Below are 12,641 nucleotides of genomic sequence, written 5' to 3' on the forward strand. Positions count from 1 at the left end.
CTTGAATTGCTTTCCAGAGATTTTCGTTTTGATTATTTCCTGGTTACAAATCCTTGCTTGTGGTTTTTGAATGTGAATTTTTGATCACTTTTTGGTTCTGACAAAGATCCCTTTGAATCACAGTTTTTAACATTTGCTTCTCTTTCTTTGATTCTGATTCCTGGGTTAGTTTTGGTTCTGGTTAAAAATTGTTTCACCCTCGTATTATCAAACTTGTCATAAATGTTGACTTTCCACTCCCATTTAAAATACTATCTCCAGTTTTTCAGATAGAATACTATGAGTTTTGCTACTGCTCTAACCTACCTGTTCCCCTTAGATGCCCATGATTAAGGTACATCTAAACAACAATAGCCTTAGATAACATACAGTACATAATTCCTATTTTTCCAGAATGTGAAAGACGGAAAAAAGATTTAATAAGGGACCAGAAGATAAAACATGAACCAGAAGACAGACAAGGACTCATAACCGTGAAGTTACATCTGCAAACAGACAAAGTGCGAGAGTCAGCGAGAAGAATGAAGGCAGAAAAAAGATTAAAAGTGTGATATCAATAACGACGAGCACCTAAGCCAAGCCAAAAAAAAATGTGCTCAAGAAACAAGAGCAAAAGTCACAATACCTGGAATCTATGATAGAAAAGTTAGTAAAAGCAGAAAGAGATTTGGGTTTTGAATCCACAACTCAAAAGAGGAATTGTTTTCATGAGAGGCCTTTCGTGATCAAAGGTCACAACCTCCTAGGACATGCCCCTAACAACCATTGCATTAGACCTAACAACGGGAAACCAAAAAAGCAGCCACCATGAATATACAAAATGGCTGAAGAAACATTAAAAAATCCACAATTAAAATGAAAAGGAATAGAAAAATGTACTTAGTAGAATTAGATTCAGTTACACAATAAAACCCCAAAATGAATGTAAAAATGCCCAAATTGATACAGGAACTCTTATACAATTATGAAAAAGTAACAACATAGGAGCACATGAGAAGCCACACGTGCTGTCATTAAGTCAAAAATCGTAATCCTAAATCACAATAAAAAATCCCAACTCTGCTTTAAGGCAGAGGGTTTTTAAGTAATCCAGAAATGTTGGGACACCTATGCAAACTGTTTGGTTCAACTTGCAAGGCTGAATTTACTTTAATTGATGCAGAATACCTGTAGGTTGTAACCTATTGTTTGTTCCCCAAAGAAGGCTCATTTGAAATATTCTGAAATTTAACCTTGTTTTCAGTTTTTGCTAACCTAAACTTTAAATTTAAATCTCTGACAGCTCAGTACCCCATTTTAGGTCATTCATTGCATTTCAGCTGAAAAACTGAGGTGTTCTAAATCTTTTAATTGGTAGTGTATATATATGTTATATATATTTGTCAAAAAAGCTATGTCCTAAAGGCAAGCATTTTCAAGAAAATAATATATATATATATATATATATATATATATATATATATATATATATATATATACAGTGGTGTGAAAAACTATTTGCCCCCGTACTGATTTCTTATTCTTTTGCATGTTTGTCACACAAAATGTTTCTGATCATCAAACACATTTAACCATTAGTCAAATATAACACAAGTAAACACAAATGCAGTTTTTAAATGATGGTTTTTATTATTTAGGGAGAAAAAAAATCCAAACCTACATGGCCCTGTGTGAAAAAGCAATTGCCCACTTGTTAAAAAATAACATCTGGGAGGGGCTCAGAGTAGAGCCGCTGCTCCTCCGCATCGAGAGGAGTCAGATGAGGTGGCTCGGGCATCTGATCAGGATGCCTCCTGGACGCCTCCCTGGTGAAGTGTTCCGGGCACGTCCAACCGGGAGGAGGCCTCGGGGAAGACCCAGGACACGCTGGAGGGACTATGTCTCCCGGCTGGCCTGGGAACGCCTGGGATTCTCCGGAAGAGCTGGAAGAAGTGGCCGGGGAGAGGGAAGTCTGGGCCTTTCTGCTTAAGCTGCTGCCCCCGTGACCCGACCTCGGATAAGCGGAAGAGGATGGATGGATGGATGGATAAAAAATAACCTAACTGTGGTGTATCACACCTGAGTTCAATTTCCGTAGCCACCCCCAGACCTGATTACTGCCACACCTGTTTCAATCAAGAAATCACTTAAATAGGAACTGCCTGACACAGAGAAGTGGACCAAAAGCACCTCAAAAGCTAGACATCATGCCAAGATCCAAAGAAATTCAGGAACAAATGAGATCAGAAGTAATTGAGATCTATCAGTCTGGTAAAGCTTATAAAGCCATTTCTAAAGCTTTGGGACTCCAGCAAACCACAGTGAGAGCCATTATCCACAAATGGCAAAAACATGGAACAGTGGTGAACCTTCCCAGGAGTGGCAGACCGACCAAAATTACCCCAAGAGCGCAGAGACGACTCATCCGAGAGGTCACAAAAGACCCCAGGACAACGTCTAAAGAACTGCAGGCCTCACTTGCCTCAATTAAGGTCAGTGTTCACGACTCCACCATAAGAAAGAGACTGGGCAAAAACGGCCTGCATGGCAGATTTCCAAGACGCAAACCACTGTTAAGCAAAAAGAACATTAAAGCTTGTCTCAATTTTGCTAAGAAACATCTCAATGATTGCCAAGACTTTTGGGAAAATACCTTGTGGACTGATGAGACAAAAGTTGAACTTTTTGGAATGTCCCGTTACATCTGGCGTAAAAGGAACACAGCATTTCAGAAAAAGAACATCATACCAACAGTAAAATATGGTGGTGGTAGTGTGATGGTCTGGGGTTGTTTTGCTGCTTCAGGACCTGCAAGGCTTGCTGTGATAGATGGAACCATGAATTCTACTGTCTACCAAAAAATCCTGAAGGAGAATGTCCGGCCATCTGTTCGTCAACTCAAGCTGAAGCGATCTTGGGTGCTGCAACAGGACAATGACCCAAAACACACACACCAGCAAATCCACCTCTGAATGGCTGAAGAAAAACAAAATGAAGACTTTGGAGTGGCCTAGTCAAAGTCCTGACCTGAATCCAATTGAGATGCTATGGCATGACCTTAAAAAGGCGGATCATGCTAGAAAACCCTCAAATAAAGCTGAATTACAATAATTCTGCAAAGATGAGTGGGCCAAAATTCCTCCAGAGCGCTGTAAAAGACTCATTGCAAGTTATTGCTGCTAAGGGTGGCCCAACCAGTTATTAGGTTCAGGGGGCAATTACATTTTCACACAGGGCCATGTAGGTTTGAATTTTTTTCTCCCTAAATAATAAAAACCATCATTTAAAAACTGCATTTTGTGTTTACTTGTGTTATATTTGACTAATGGTTAAATGTGTTTGATGATCAGAAACATTTTGTGTGACAAACATGCAAAAGAATCAGGAAATCAGGAAGGGGGAAAATAGTTTTTCACACCACTGTATATATATATATATATATATATATATATATATATATATATATATATATATATATATATATATATATATATATATATATATATATATATATATATATATATATATATATATATAATTCTGCACTGGCACAGAAGGAAACCTTGAAAACCTACCAAATAAGTACATTTTTCAGGCCAAGACAGTTGCTAATTATTAATCAATGTCTTCTGATTATATACACATTGTATATTTGAACAAAAAAAACCCAATATTATGAGTTTTAGGAATTTTAAAAAAGAGCTGCTGTGCACGATAGCTCAGCACTTAGTCTTCCTTTCACGCCACCAGAAGGTGGTTTCCTCTCCAAAGGCCAAACAGTAGTGGTTGATTTTGTTTTGATTTACTTCTGTATTTATGTGAGAACTCATAGAGTTGACTAGAAAACATTTCCTTGCCATGATAATAATAGTAGCAGGAATATGCAGTAAAATTATTTTTTTCACATCTCTTTCATTGCCACAAATATTCCATGTATATCGAAACTTAAGTTTTTGTTTTCCGGTGACGTTCTGGGCCCCATATTGTCCATCCAGTGTGAGAAAGATATTATTTCAGATTTATGGGAAATGCATTTCCTATAAAACATATTAAACCTGTCATTTTTAAGGCAGAGAAGGGTTTTGGATGCAGTGGACTCAAGGACCACCAGAGTACTTGGATTTGGTTGTTCTGAGACCTCATAACCACATAAGAGATTTGGTGGCCTGGTCATAAAATGTTGCCAGTTTGCAGTTAAAATGTGGTCTTTTTCAAGCAAATTGTTCACTACATAGTTGGGGAAATGACTCCAACTAACAGTCCACAGACTCATGTGAAACACCTGCAAGTTTTCACTTCTTGCCAGCTGGGTCACTGACTGAGATTTGAATCTCTGAAGATATGATTCATTTGGACTTTAGTTACAAAGCCATAAAAGAAAAAGGCTGTTCATTTTAAAATCACTAATTCCTTCTTCAGCTTTGCATATTTGCACAAATTTCCAGGAAGATTTTTTTTCAGTAGAAGTTACAATGAAAGTACAGCAAATTAAAAGATAAGAATAAAATGCAAATGTTAAAGTACACACCTAAAGTTGAGAGGTGCTGGAATTTGAAGTTATTGTTTGTTGTTCAGCTTACCATGCATCCATCTAAATGCTGTCATTTGGACAGAATTTGTCCAGCATGACATTTAATGTTTGAAGCATATAGTCAAGAAGCAGAGTTTGAATTTCCTCTTGCTTTCACTTTTTTTATACACTCTTTACCTTGGCTGATGCGATGATTTGATTAGATAACTGCATGTAACTGTACAATAAAGGAGCCACAGAGCCAACAACAGTAAAAAGCCCTTTAAAAATCATGAATACCCAGACATGGATAAATTGGATGGTACCCTTAAAACTCATTGAAAAATTGCAGTATGCCTACTGAAAGTGTTCCTGCATGACTTCGATATGTCATCAAGTAAAGCAAAGCAAGTGTGAAAGTATTACTTATTCTACAAAGACATTCTTAAAAAGGTCTGAACACATTTGTTAGTACCCTGCGAAGGAACAAATGCATGGGTGGGCATCCCAGCTGGGATTGGTTCTATTCCCTTAGCCATCTATGAGGCCAATATGACAGAACAATAAACACTTGGAATAAGCTACCAAGTGGTGTGGTAGACAATAAGACTTTAGAAACTTTCAAAACTAGACTTGATGTTTTTTAGAAGAATTAAGTATATAGGACTGGTGAGCTTTGTTGGGCCGAATGGCCTATTCTTGTCTAGATTGTTCTAATGTTTAGAAAAAGAAACAAAACAATGGAGGAGGCTTGGTCTCAGAAATATATACCCCCCCTAGACCGCTAGATGGCAGCATCTCTGGACTTCGGGATCCATTCCAATAATGGCAAGGCATGATAGGACTTGTAGTGCCTTGAGGCAACCCTTCTGGGGTCTGTGGGTGGCACCAGAGGGTGCTACATGGAATTACGCTCCCTGCTTTAGGGTCCTTCTGATTGACCCAGAAGTACTTCCATCAGGCTATGCCCTGGCACTAGACGTATTCCTGGGTCCAAGATAAAAGGAACTGCTCACCCTCATCATTAAGTCGGAGATGGGAGGAAGAGGGCAACACTTGAGGAGGAAGAGGAGTCTAATGGAGAAGCAAGAACAGAGTAGGATCATATACCATTGTGCTTATCTTGGAAAAATAAATAACATTTTTTTGGACCCGTGACTTTGTGTGTCAGTTGTGTCTGGAGTTTGTGGCTCAGTGGCACGTCCCTTGTCTTCCACATTCCCAAAAAAAGATCATAAATATTAGAATTAGAGTGATACTGTATTTTCAAACTAACTGTTTGCTTTAATTAGTATCACATGTGTCTCCAATTTTTAAATGGAGTAAAGTAGTCACTCTGCTGATTGGTATCATTGTGTGTCTCACACTGAACATGGACCAGAGAAAGCAAAGGAGAAAGCTGTCTGAGGAGATTAGAAAGAAAGTTCTAGGCACACATGTTAAAGACAATAGCAGTAATCCTATCTCCAAGAAGCCTGATGTTCCTATTTCAACAGTGGTAAATATTATTAAGAAGTTTAAAGTCCATGGGATTGTGGCCAATTTCCCTGTACACGTCCACAAGAGGACAATAAACCATAGAATGGACAGACGGATAGTGAGAATGCTAGATAAAAAGCCAAGGACAACTTTCAAGAAGATTTCAAGATGAACTCCAAGGCCCATCAGTGTCTGATCACATCATCTGTTGCTTTTTAAGTGACAGTGAACTCAATGGAAAAAGACCCAGAAGGACTGTTCTGTTGGTTGAAAGGAAAACATAAAAAAGCCAGACTAGAATTTGCTAAAATGCATCTTGACAAGCCACAATGGTTCTGGGAGAATGTCCTTTGGACATATGAGACAAAACTGGAGCATTTTGGCAAGTCACATTAGCTCTTTGTTCACATACATAAGAATGAAACTTTCAAAGAAATGAAAACAATAGCTACTGTGAAATATGGAGGAGGCTCAGCTACATCTGTTGCATATGGCATGGGCTGCCTTGAGTCTGTGCAGGGAACAATATAAATTTCAAGTCTGTCAAGACATTCTGGAGTGATACGTTCTGTCCATGTCAGAAAACCCTGTCTCAGTCGCAGGTCATGGATCCTCCAACAGAATAATAACTGAAAATACACAGCTAAAAGCATCCAAAAATGGCAAAGAACAAAACATTGGACTGTTCTGAAGTGGTCTTCTATGAGTCCTGATTTGAATGTTATCACACATCTAAGGAAAGAAGTGAAACATTCAGTCTGGTGAAGGCACCCTTCAAACCTCAGACAGCTGGAGCAGTTTGCTCAGGAAGAGTGGGCTGAAACTTACAGTATAAAAAATGTGCTTGGAATGAAGACAGATAAATGTAATTGATCATTTTCAGGTCCCTTCATTTTTTTCTCTTCACCTCTTTTGCTTTTTACCATCAGAACATAAACTTCTCATTGCCATTGGCTGCTTGTCCCTAAATGACTCACTGGCTGTTTAAAATTAAAAAAGGGAGGCACTGTGGCTCGTAGTAAGGACACCAGGGTTTTCATCCTGGATCCTCCCTGCATGGAGCTTGCAAATTTTCCCCATGAAAGCGTGGGTTTCATCTGGTTACTGCAGTTTCCTCCCGTAGTCCAAAGACATGCAAGTTAGATGGATTGGTGATGCTAAATTAGACCTAGCGTGTGTGTGGTGTATATGTGTGTTTGTTCACCTTCTGATGGACTGGTGCCATGTCTAGGGATTGATCCTGCTTTGAGTCCTGTGCTTGCTGGGATAGGTTCCTGTCCCAGTGGGTCAAGTAGGCTTAGATATTGGAATGGTATTTCCAGACAACTTAAGGGAAAATGATTTTCACTGCTAGATTATGGTCCTGAGGTCCAAAAAAAATCCATACTAAACAAAAAGTTAACTAAATCATGTATATATCGAAGAACACTGCGATGAAGGTTTGGATTTAATAGCTAGAAACACCTGTTTTAGGTACCCATCTAAGGCAGATGCAGAATAGTGCACGTGGTAGCATGCTCAGTTGGAAGGTGAAAAGGGTCTGCTGAACTATTGTACTTAGATGCCTAGCTAGTGATAGGGAGGCAAGGCTACAAGTGCTTACAAAGCATGAAAGCTTTGTCTGGAGAGCTCTAAATATAAAATCTACTTTTCTTAGTGCATCTTGGACAGGTTAGATTAGATTAGATTAGATAAATGTTTTTAATCCCATGAGGTAATTCAGATGCATACAGCAGAATAAACATTAAAATCGCAAATATGAACTCACATGACAAATAATACATCCAATCAATCAATCGGTACATAAATAAATAAATGAATAAATCAATAAATAAATAATTACATTGAATAGAAGCATCGAAATGCCTGATAGCAGTGGGCAGAAAAGACCTCCAGAGGCGCTTCTTAGCACACAATGGTAGAATGAGTCTGTGGATAAAGGTGCTCCAAAAGAGCGCCTTCTGGAAGGGATGGAGGGGATTTTTCAATATGGCATCTAATTTTCCCATCATCCTCTTTTCCACAACATCTTGCAGTGTCACAAGTGTCCGTACTGTAATGGAGCAGGCTTTCTTGATAAGTTTGTTCAAGCATTGTGTTTCTATTTTGCTCAAATTGCTTCCTTAGGAGACTACAATGTCGAACAGTGGCTACTAAAGACTAGTAGAACATTTCCTGCAGCTTGCTGCACACATAAAAAGACCCGTGTCTTCTTAACAAATACAGCCTTCTCTGACCCTTCTTACTGTATACAGCGCCACTGTGTTGTCAGACTAGTCCAGTTTGTTGTTTATGTGAACCTCCAGGTACTTTTAGCTCTGCACTACTTCCATGTCCTTCCCCTGAATGGTGATTGGTCTCAGAAGCATCTTGGTACATTTGTTTAGATTTCTGTACATGACATGCTCTGGTATTTTGCTGGAGGTCTGTTGTGTAGAGGGTAAACAGGAAGGGAGACAAGACATTTCCCTAAGGTGCTCCAGCATTACACATCACCATTTATGACACACAATCCCTCAGCCTCACAAACTGCTGTCAGTTGGTCAGGTAGTCAATGATCCAGGAGATTATGGAGGCATCAAGAATCAAAGCCTTGAGCTTTTTCCCCAATCAATGAGGCTGAATGGTGTTAATAACACTGAAAGCATCAAAGACCATTATCCTGACTGTAGTCCAAGTAGGAGTATGTAGAGGAGAGCATTCTCCACACTTGTATGTGCCTGATCGACAAAACTGCAGAGGATCGAGATGTCCTGAAACACAGGGGTCATAGCTGTTTTAGGACGAACCTCTAAAACATCTTTATTATGTAAGCAGTAAGTGCAACTGGTCTTGTTAAACCATTTGCAATAAAGATATGACTTTAAAAGGCTCTCTCTAGAAAATGATTTCCATGTATCATATGCTAATTACTCCAGTTTCTCCTACAATACATATTGAAAATGTGTGTCTGACTGGGTGGTGATTGAGACTTGGTCATGGAAACGATTGTTTATTACTTAGAATTCTCTCTTGCGTAAATGTTCACTAAATTTCTAAATTCAGAATAAACATACCCATTATTTTAATGTATCTTTAGCACAATAACTTTCTATCTCAACAATACTGTAAATACATCCTAGTAATAGCTGATACTTGCATTCTGCATTATGCAAACTATTTATTTTTTCTTGTAAATAAATAATACAGTTATCATAATAGTAGATATAGGAACAGAGGAGTTTATAGAATACTAATGACATACTTACGAAGTTCAATGATCATTGTAAATTTCCAGATCAACAATGGTGTAGAAGCAAGTCAGACACATGAACTGATGAAGAGCAATGTGGGATAGATAAACAGATAGATTTAAAAAAAAATTGGTAAGTAAACAGTTTAAAATATAGAATACAGAAGATGAATGTAGAATGCAAAGTCAATCAAAATATGCAATTATGCATTGTGGTAATAAACTGTCCATCCATCCATTATCCAACCCGCTATATCCTAACTACAGGGTCACGGGGGTCTGCTGGAGCCAATCCCAGCCAACACAGGGTGCAAGGCAGGAAACAAACCCTGGGCAGGACGCCAGCCGGATGGATGGATAAGCATATGATTTAAAGAAAAGTACAGTACTTTTGCAGAAAAGAACAATATGTAAAACAGTAATAACAATTATCTCAATAATTATAATTAGTAATAATATTGAAATATTACAAAGTGTGTAGAATGCACCAGAGTCGTACTATACAAATTGATCAATGAGAGACAAATGAGGGTCGAGCACAGGGTTGCCAGATTTGACAGGCACTTCACAGACCAATTACAGTCAAAATCCCACCCACCCACTTTTACAAATTCTAGCCCAGTATTGATTAGTATATTTCAAGCTAGCAAATTGCCACCCAAATACCCTCCTCCACCCTCAAGCTGCAAACATCTGTAAACACCCATCTTCTAATTGAAAAATTGGGACTTAATTTGCATGAGTGGGTGGGGCTAGGGAGTAATATTTGAAGAGTAATTTTCACACTGCTTAGCATCAAGGGACCTTTGAAGAGATCAGCTATCAGATCAGAGGCTGCCAAGCAAGCCTCTACATGGCTGTGGATAAAGAGGGCTAATCCATGGACAAATGTTGCTGGGACCCGGGGATTGATCAGCCCCGGGTGGGTCACCTGGGTGAGGGTGTCTGATGTTTTGAGACCCAAAAAACATTCAATGATTCCAGGAAACATCATTTATAATGTATTTAATAACCAGCTCCAAATGGCTGGGGATTGGCAGAAGATACAGCCTACAGAGTGTAGCCTTTAAATAAATATGATGAATGGTAGTGAAAAAGTTATGATGAGAGCCCATTTTTCAATATATGCTGCATTTTTTTTCCTTTCAGGCATAACAACATTACAAAATGAATGAAGACTTTGTCAATGTTTATCTGCAAAGGATAAAAGGCTAAAGGTTATTTCCATACTGAAAAGGAAAGAAGGTAAAAGACACCAAGTTTAGCTTTCATTAGGTATATCACTGAAATGTCGTCTCTTACCTCCTTTCCACTTTAACTTTTTTTCCCTTAAGAGCAATATATGGCACCCCTAAACCCAAGCGGCACAATTGAAAACATCATGGTTAAATACAACACATTTTGTTCACACAGAAACCACTCTTTTAAAAATATACTGCCATAGTTTCATATTTTATTTCAAACTAGCTGAAATACCCAGCGTTGCCCAGGATGAAAACAAAGTGTGTTTTTTTTTTAATTGTTTGAGAAAACCCACAACTTTAAAAATTAAAATAAATTAACAAACAATGAAGACTTACTAATGTCCTTGTCTTGCAGTCTTGTATGTATGTTATCATCCAGTTGACGCTCGGAACCGGCCAACTATATTTAATTTGAAAAGCAACAGGGGTGCGGTGGTGCTCAAACTTAAATAACTTTAAAAATAAAATTAAATTAACAAACAATAAAGACTCACTAATGTGCTTGTTTTGCAGTCTTGTATACCCAGCGTTGCCCGGGAGGAAAATAACGTTGTTTTTTTAATTGTTTGAGAAAAACATAATTAAAAAAAAACACAACTTTAAAAATAAAAATTAATTAACAAACAATAAAGCTGGGTTCGCTTTCCAGGTCGTCCCTGTGTGGAGTTTGCATGTTCTCCCCGTGTCTGCCTTGGTTTTCTGTGGTGGGCTGGCGCCCTGCCCGGGATTTGTTCCTGCCTTGCGCCCTGTGTTGGCTGGGATTGGCCCCAGTAGACGGATTGGATAATGGATGGATGGATAAAGACTCACTAATGTGCTTGTCTTGCGGTGTTGTATGTATGTTATCATCCATTTGACGCTCGGATGCGGCCAACTGTATTTCATTTGAAAAGCAACAGGGGCGTGGTGGTGGCTCAAACATAAAGAATGCTGGCAGTCACCTCCAGTTTACCCTTGTGTTTTTTTTAATTGTTTCAGAAAAACATAATTAAAAAAACACAACGTTAAAAATAAAAATAAATTAAGAAACCAAGACTCACTAATGTCCTTGTCTTGTGGTGTTGTATGAATGTTATCATCTAGTTGACGCTCGGAACTGGCCAACTCTATTTAATTTGAAAAGCAACAGGGGAGCAGTGCTGCTCAAAAATAAAGAATGCTGGCAGTCGCCTGCTATATACTAACCATGCTGTTAAAAGCACAGGATCCTAGAAAGTATTTAAATTATCATAACTACTCTGGGCATCTCTCTGCTAGAAGGATTCATGTTGCCGAAGTGCTTGCATCGTTTGTGCATTAGCAGCTAAGTGACTGTCTTTCTTAGGAGGTTTCCTTTTGCCGGTGTACTGGCCTCGCTTGCATATCCTCGGAGCTGGAGCCCTCACCCCGACTCTATGTCTCACTTCCAGGCGTTGAGCTCTATTTAATTTCAAAAGCAAAACGGGCGCGGTGGTGCTCAAACATAAAGAATGCTGGCAGTCACCTCCAGTTCGCCCACTGGTGGTCGTTCCGAGTGTCAACTGGATGATAATGTGCTTACAAGACCGCAAGATCACCCCCCATCTTACCCAGAAGGGGGTAGGTTACGGCTGATTTCACCCTACAGTATTTTTTGTTGACCGATGAGGAACCAAGTTTCATGAAAATCGCTCCAGCTGTTCGGATGTGATGCTGGAACATATATACACACATTGACTTTTATATACGTATATAGATTTGGCATTCAAATAAGAAAAGATTACTTACCATGTTTTTCTACAGCCTTTAACCTTTGTTTTATTGCAAAGAACAGAATTGGGATTATCTTTCCATACCTGCATTTTCTTAAAATATCTTTATATTTTCCCAAGATATTTGCAAAATGTACTTTGAAAAGAGTAGTGTTACTGCAAATTAATTTATTGGACAGCCATTTGTGCTTTTCTTTTTTACAGAGACTGCACTGTCAGCCCTAAATGGTTGATCCCTGCTGAGATGCCCAATGTTATAATAACTGGGCAAATGTAGCTGTAAGTGCAGGGTGACTGCTTGGATGAACTGTAGCTATCTATGAAATGAAAAGGTCTTAAACATTTAGAAAAAAGATTTCACTGTCATAGGCTGGAAACAAAAATGACCATTTACATTAGCTAAAGTGGAGCGGAAATGCAAACAGATATTTTGGTCTTTATAAAACTGCACACATTTATTAACCTAT

Source organism: Polypterus senegalus, chromosome 2 (genome assembly GCF_016835505.1).
Source record: "Polypterus senegalus isolate Bchr_013 chromosome 2, ASM1683550v1, whole genome shotgun sequence".
Lineage (NCBI taxonomy): Eukaryota > Metazoa > Chordata > Cladistia > Polypteriformes > Polypteridae > Polypterus > Polypterus senegalus.